The sequence below is a fragment of the Eumetopias jubatus genome, unplaced genomic scaffold (assembly GCF_037043125.1).
Source record: "Eumetopias jubatus isolate StellerSeaLion01/CBP00866 unplaced genomic scaffold, mEumJub1_p1.0 scaffold_1, whole genome shotgun sequence".
NCBI classification, from domain to species: Eukaryota; Metazoa; Chordata; class Mammalia; order Carnivora; family Otariidae; genus Eumetopias; species Eumetopias jubatus.
Window position 1 is genome coordinate 34292680 of NW_028274807.1, and position 7563 is coordinate 34300242.

At 37.2% G+C, this 7563-nt stretch overlaps 1 pseudogene; it reads left to right on the forward strand.

Moving 5' to 3' along the window:
- Positions 1 to 2309: 2309 nt before the first annotated feature.
- LOC114218851 (ubiquitin-conjugating enzyme E2 N pseudogene) lies at positions 2310 to 2924 on the forward strand (annotated as a pseudogene).
- Positions 2925 to 7563: the final 4639 nt, after the last annotated feature.

Here is a 7563-nt window from a genome sequence, read left to right on the forward strand (position 1 = left end):
AGAGGGTGCTGGAGGGACCCTGCAAGACCAGAACAGAAGCAACCGCCAGTCTCTCCAGATTGAGGAGGCTCTTGTAAGCAGAACAAGTTAGGGGTCCCCAGAAAAAGAAAGACGAGACCTAGCTTTCATGACACACAAGAAGACATTTTAAGCCCCCCAGCTATTTCTGTGATCCATGCCCCACTGGCCCTACGGGCCCTGGCACACAACTTGCAGAATTTCCTACGAGGTGCTGGAATTACAAAGGAATGCAAAAGCCTCAGTACTAAGGATTTTCAGGAAACAAACGGAATGCAAAAACCCAGCAGGCCAGGAGATAGCCTAACCCTACCAGACACAGTAAATCAGGGGTAAAACTCCCAGTGCTTTTTCAAAAGGAAAGATGGACCTAACACACATTCTGTGGCTGTTTTTTGCAGGATTCAAATCCCAGTGAACACTCAAACACAAAGCTAACTGGAGCCAGAAAACTGACGATCCTGACCCTTGCTGGTCTTTGGGACTTCAATCAAGTAGGACGCAGACTTTGTCTATTAAAGATGACTTTTGCCCCCATTCTATACTGAACTCTCCTTTGCCAAGCCCTTCCATGAAGAGGCATTCACCCTCCGCTTAAAAACTCCCCAGTTTTGTTGTTTGGAAGGTCACAGCTTTGGAATTATTCCCCATGATTTCCTTATTTGCTTCTAATAAAGATCATTTTGTGTGACAACTCTACCTGGTGTAGTCTCTCCCTCTACCTCACCAAGGAGCGAACTCACGTTCGTTGAGTTACGCTCACTCTTATGTGGCAGCTCCCAGGAGACGGACATATAGGTGGCCCAGTGGCAGTCATCCTCTGGAAGATTCCTCAGCCACAGTGGACTGCTTCTAGGGCCGGCTCCATCCTCCAACACTGCAGCAAGCTTCTCGGCCCCCAGCCGGCTGCTTTGTGTGGAGGACCTCCAGCTCTCAGCATTCGGATTAACTATGGAACACTATAAACAACAAGTGCTATTGTGTCATGTTCAATAGCACTCAACTATTACCACATGGAAAAGCCGTCATATCAAAAATGCATAAAAATTAACATTTCATGTATTATTTCTAAAGTTTCAGAAATAAGATTTCCTGCTTTTCAAAGTGGAAAGTGTAACTATGCTATTAAGAATAAGCAAATTAAGAGTTATATTCAGGCTTTCTTTTTTCCTGAGGAATGTAAGTTCACTGATTATAGTCAAAACAAAGTCAGTAGTCTTATTCTTCAGTATGTAAAATATCAGCCATGGTATTAGAAAGGAATCAGTGTAAATAACATCTCTAGTGTCAACACATATACAGTCTTACAAATATTGCAAAATTTTGCTTAAGAGGAATAAATTATCTTTAGAAACTTATTATGAACATGGGCTGGAAGAAGTTAATCATTATGTGGCATATAGTTTGTCCTAGGTCAGGTTGCCCAGAAGCAGTTTAAGAAGAAGATTCTTTTGCTAATGATATATTAAGGAAATAATCCCAGGAGAGATCACTAAGGAAAGTGTGGGGAGAGAGGATACAAGGCAGAGAAAGAAAGGGAAGAAGTTAATGAGGGGTACATTTGCAGACAATATCCCAGAAGAGTACCTTCAACCTGCTACTGCAGAACTCTAGAGTATTGCATTTAAGAATTGTCCCAGCCTGAGGCAAGGGCGGTGGGCGGTCATACTCTACCAAAATCAGTCATTGGCTAAGGGCCTACTCGAAGACAGTCCCCTTTCCCCTGCCAGGCATTTCAGGCTCCCTGGGGTTAAGGGTGGACCCAAGGGCATCTGAGCATCTGAGTGAAACAAAAGCGTTTGCTGCCTAACAAAAGAAAATAATCTTTCTGACCTTAGTTTTTTTATTTCAGATGATTCTAAGAACTCTCCTGAACAAGTTATAATAGAAAAAAGACCTAGAATCGAAGAATTTATCAAAAGATCATGCATGGTGTCAAAATAGTGATGACCAGGGACAGGTTTAGCAATCCCATGGTACTCTACAAGTCAAGATCCCTGTCTTACAAAATAAATAACAATGTTCTAAGGAAATACAGGGAATCATATAAAACTCAAAGATTACATTCTGTTTAAGCACAGTCACTGGAGACTGAGAGCCTCTTTTCTTAACAATGTCACCGTATGTATTTATTTGAGACTCCGGGCTGAATCCAAATATTTAGGTATGCTTTCCAATTTGGGTTCAAAATATTTCTCTTTGGTTCTATGCAGCCTGAATCTGAATCATATCCATCCTCTGATGACTTATAAATACTGATTAAAAAGTAAAGGATAGACTCGCGTGTGAGGCGAGCGGAGCCGGAGTCGAGACCAGAGGCCGAACTCGGGATCTGACAAGATGGCCGGGCTGCCCCGCAGGATTATCAAGGAAACCCAGCGTTTGCTGGCAGAACCAGTTCCTGGCATTAAAGCAGAACCAGATGAGAGCAACGCCCGTTATTTTCATGTGGTCATTGCTGGCCCCCAGGACTCCCCCTTTGAGGGAGGAACTTTTAAGCCTGAACTATTCCTACCAGAAGAATACCCGAAGGCAGCCCCTAAAGTACGTTTCATGACCAAAATTTATCATCCTAATGTAGACAAGTTGGGAAGAATATGTTTAGATATTTTGAAAGATAAGTGGTCCCCAGCACTGCAGATCCGCACAGTTCTGCTATCGATCCAGGCTTTGTTAAGTGCTCCCAATCCAGATGATCCATTAGCAAATGATGTAGCGGAGCAGTGGAAGACCAATGAAGCCCAAGCCATAGAAACAGCTAGAGCATGGACTAGGCTATATGCCATGAATAATATTTAAAATCGATCTGATCATCAAGTTCTCCTGTTCTCCTGTTCTGCCAAGACTTCTTCCTTTTTTGTTTGCATTTAATGGACACAGTCTTAGAAACATTACAGAATAAAAGCCCAGACACCTTCAGTCCTTTGGTGATTAAATGCACATTAGCAAACCTATGTCTTGTCCTGATTCACTGTTGTAAAGCACGAGCAGAGGCTAGAAGCACCATCCGGATTGTTGTGAAACGTTTAAAAGCAGTGGCCCTTCTCTGCTTTTATTCATTTCCCCATCATGGTTTGAGTATAAAGCACTGTGAATGAAGGTAGTTGTCAGGGTTAGCTGCAGGGGTGTGGGTGTTTTTCTTTATTACTTTTTTTGAGGGGGAGAGGTAGTTTTATTTTAATTTTATGGGCTCCTTTCCCCCTTTTTATGGTGATCTAATTGCATTGGTTAAAAGCAGCTAACCAGTTCTTTAGAATATGCTCTCTAGCCAGGTCTAACTTTATTTAGACGCTGTAGATGGACAAGCTTGATTGTTTGAACCAAAATGGGAACATTAAACAAACATCACAGCCCTCACTAATAACATTGTGACTTGCTGTCAAGTGTAGAATCCTTCCTTCAAGAAAAAGCTTGTGACCATTTTGTATGCCTTGTCTGGAAACTTCTGTAAATCTTATGTTTTAGTAAAATATTTTTTGTTATTCTAAAAAAAAAAAAGTAAAGGATAAACTGCTGAGCCAGAGAACACAAACAATGCAGAGAAACGGGTTTTTAAAGGCTGCAACTAAAAAAAGAAAAAAAAAATTGGCAACTGATAAAATTATTATCTAAAAATCTGAATTCCAATCTCATGAGGAAAATATAAGGATGGACAAGCAAGGTGGCCTCAGCATAGCTTAACTGACTAGGCAGGGATGTTTAAGGATTACAGAGCACCAGTGTCTGTATTTATGTCAGGTAATGAAACATCACTCATATATAGAAAGTGTATATACCTAAAAATAAATCTCACTTTATAATGACATTCTAAGAACGTAAGATACACAAGGAATGCCAGCAATGATGTATTAGAATATCAAACTGTTTTGTTTCTGGCAGATTTTACCCTACTTATGGAAAGTATGGGTCAATCTTTGGCAAAGAATGAAACATACAAATCAGATTCCACTCCTTTTCAAAAGAATTAAGAATATAGCAAGATTAATCAGATAAGCGAGAATAATCATGAAAACACTTTCTCAAGTTCACAAATTTAAAATTAAAGAAACATCAATGTCCTAGGAAAAAGGAAGGGAGGTTGGAGTAAGAAAAGGTAAGAACAGCAAAAAGAAATCTTAGAGTAAAATTAGACATCCATTCTTCCCCACCTCACACACACCCTCTCTCACTCTCTCTTTCTCTTTCTCCTTCTCCCTCTCCCTTTCCTAATGAGGAATGAATCACATACTCTAACCTTTAGCATACAGTTCAATGATTGACTTTTTACACACATACACACGTATAGATATTTTACGGCACCCAAACTCCCGGTTAAATCCCCCAGAGTAGCAATTATTCTAATCCTTATCACAATACATAAATTTTGTCTACTTTTCAACTACTTGTAAGTAGATTCATACAGTATGTATTTTTTAATCTGGCTTTATTATAACTCATCATATATTTGAGATCATTTATGTTGTTGTATTATATAAGCTTTATTTATGGTGAGGGAATGAATCTAAAACTAGGCTACACAGTTGGATTTCTGTTTCTTCATTTTGTTTCTTTTCAGTTCCTCACTTGACTGTGTCCAGCAAAGGTGCAAATTTCCGTTTTAACCTCAATATACAGCAAACTTTCTGTAATGAGCTGGGCTACCTACAGTTCAAAGAGAAACTTAACAAGCATCTAAGAAATTCTTATAGAACTTTAAAATTTAAATTCTCAAAATGTATTATTTTTAAAGTATTTAAAAATAGAGCATTTTGAGTGACTTTGGAATAAAATTTTAATAACTATTCTATTTAAATGTATATGTACTGTTCAAGAGGAACATTATATATTAATACATTTTACTCTTATGTCCACCCTTTTGAAAATCTAGATAACTATTAAATACAAAAACACAACATACAAATACATGCACTTTACTAAATATAGGAACAAAAGTAATCCCCTCAGATAAAAGGCTGATATGATCCAATAAAACAGAATATCAATATATAATAAAGATGATTATGCTGGTAATGATGATGGTCTGATGATTATTAAAACAGTGATGATATTAATAAAAATATCTAAATCTATTGAAAGCTAAACATACACCAGTATTTTACATGTTGCATCACTTATATCTCCTAAAAACCTTACAGGTTATGTGTGATTATTACATCTTCTTTTGTGAAAGAAAATTCAGGCACAAAGAGTTCAAGCAAGATGTTCAAAGTCACACAATTAATTTTGGAACCAGAATTTGAACTAAGGGAGAATGACTTCATGCCCATACTCTTAACTATGGGCTGTATTACCTATATATACCATGTTACATTACCACTAATTCTGTTGCTAACTTGTTATCTGTTATCTTTAGCCAAAAAATAAATAAATAACAACACTAGCCAAAGGCATCTCCTATTTGATGACTTCTCATAGGAAAGCGAACAACAACTAAAGATCACTTAACACATACAAGCATGTGCATACGTACATGTGCGTGTGTATGTGAGGTGTTATAACAATAACCTGACCCTCATCTACTGGGTTTATAAAATCAAACATTGAACTCTACTTAGGGATTTAACAGCCTATCCTTCATCTTTTCTAAGCTTGGGGAAAAAAATTTTTTTTCTGTTTCCCTTCCAGGGGTGAGAGGTGGCCTTTTTACTAATCTCCAAGAGTGCTTATGAATTAATTCAAACCTAGCAAAACCTTTCACTTGAAAGAATAGAGGTGGTTATGTTATGGGACCTCTATTAAAGAAACAGAGGCTTTGAAGGTACTGCCCTGTCTCCACATGTTATTTATTCTTAGGAAGAGAACATCAAAACTGTTCCAATTCTTTTCAGAAAAAGTGCTTCTTTTATGTGTTTTATTTTGAGAACCAATCTGCCCAAATAACTTTAATCTTCTAAATCATTCTTAAAAACTTCTTAAAATGTAAATTCTAAAATACTTTCTTTGGCAAAAAGGGGGAGGGGTTGCACGTTGGTGGGCTATCAAAGGAACCTCCAAATAGGGCAACCAGGGAGACAAATAAGAAATATTGCATAATTCAGACTTTATTGACCTAAATTTTGTAACTCATCAGTTTATAAACTTTCATTGAAAAATAAATGTGGGGGCATCTCAGGGGCTCAGTTGGTTGAGTGTCCAACTCTTGGTTTCAGCTCAGATCAGGATCTCAGGGTTGTGAGATGGAGCCCTGTATCAGGCTCCTCGCTCAGCAGGGAGGCAGCTTGAGATTCTGTCTCTCCCTCTCCCTCTGCCCCCCCCACTCGCACCTTCTCTCTCTCTCTCAAATAAATAAACACATCTTTAAAAATTATTTAAAAAATAAATGTGTATAAAGAATTGAAATAAGATTTTTAAAAAAATACAGTTAACTGAAATTCATACTTAGGAAAATTTCCCAGATTCTAGGGCAGTTCCCTTTCAGTGGGAATTATTTATTTTATTCCCATGTCTGAATGACACAAAAATCTCTACATGCCTAGTTTTAAACTGTGAGAAAAACATGAATACTTCTGTTTGATGCTAACCATAACAAAAAGATAACTACTTTCCATTTTCAACATCAGATGTTTCCTTCTAGTTATGTCAAGTGTTTTGAGCAGTAAATCTGTACTCCTTCCGAAACTGAAAAGTACCACCATCTCCTGGGTATTCACAAAAATTGCATAAATGATTACAGTGTTAGTTGTAACTCCCCATACAGTCAATACAAACTCGGTGATTCTTCTGCTGGGAATACTCATCCCAGCAAGCAAAGAGGCAAAATTCAAACTCTTTATTGAGACTTTGCCAACTTTTTCAGCCAGCCCTAAAGTATAATGAAATGATTCTACAAGTTTCAACTAAACAAACACTTCTAAGTAAATCAGAGTACAAAAGGATCATTTTTAATCCTAAGACATTTTCAGGTCATGTAAAAATTGTTTGTCAAATATAATTGTTCTCTGTCCCTTTTTAAACAGCATGATGTTTGGCTTTGAAATGTATTTGACTATAGTAAAATGACAGTACACAGCAATTTATATGTAGATTCTAAAATGGTGAGTACAAAGTCAGAACCTCAAAGAGAGCCTGCAAAATGTAATTTTAAGCTGGAACAGAAGGAATCCTTGGTTTCTGCAATCTACTTACAGAGATTACTAGTAGAAATATAGTATATTATATTGTGAATATTCCAATAACTACTCCTAAAAATTGGCTAATATCTTTAAGCTTCCTTTCCCTACCTGGGAAGAAATCATTGCTTTTCAGGTATAAATTGTTTACAGAAAAACAACACTTTTTTCTTTTGCATTTAAAATCTTATAAAGCACTTACATATGTATTTAAATGTTAAACTAACTAGTTTTTCAAAAGTTCACATTATGCTACTCGGTTTTTAAGAAAGACCTACATTACTACCTATTTTCACTAACCAAAAGAAATCCAAAGAGGATTTCACTTTTACCAAAAAATGCAAAAAACAAAAGCAGAATTTAGTGTTTGTCTTGCAGCAATTCCTTATAGAGGCAGCATATACCCAGCAGCAAAAGTGGGCCCACCAAGCTCCTT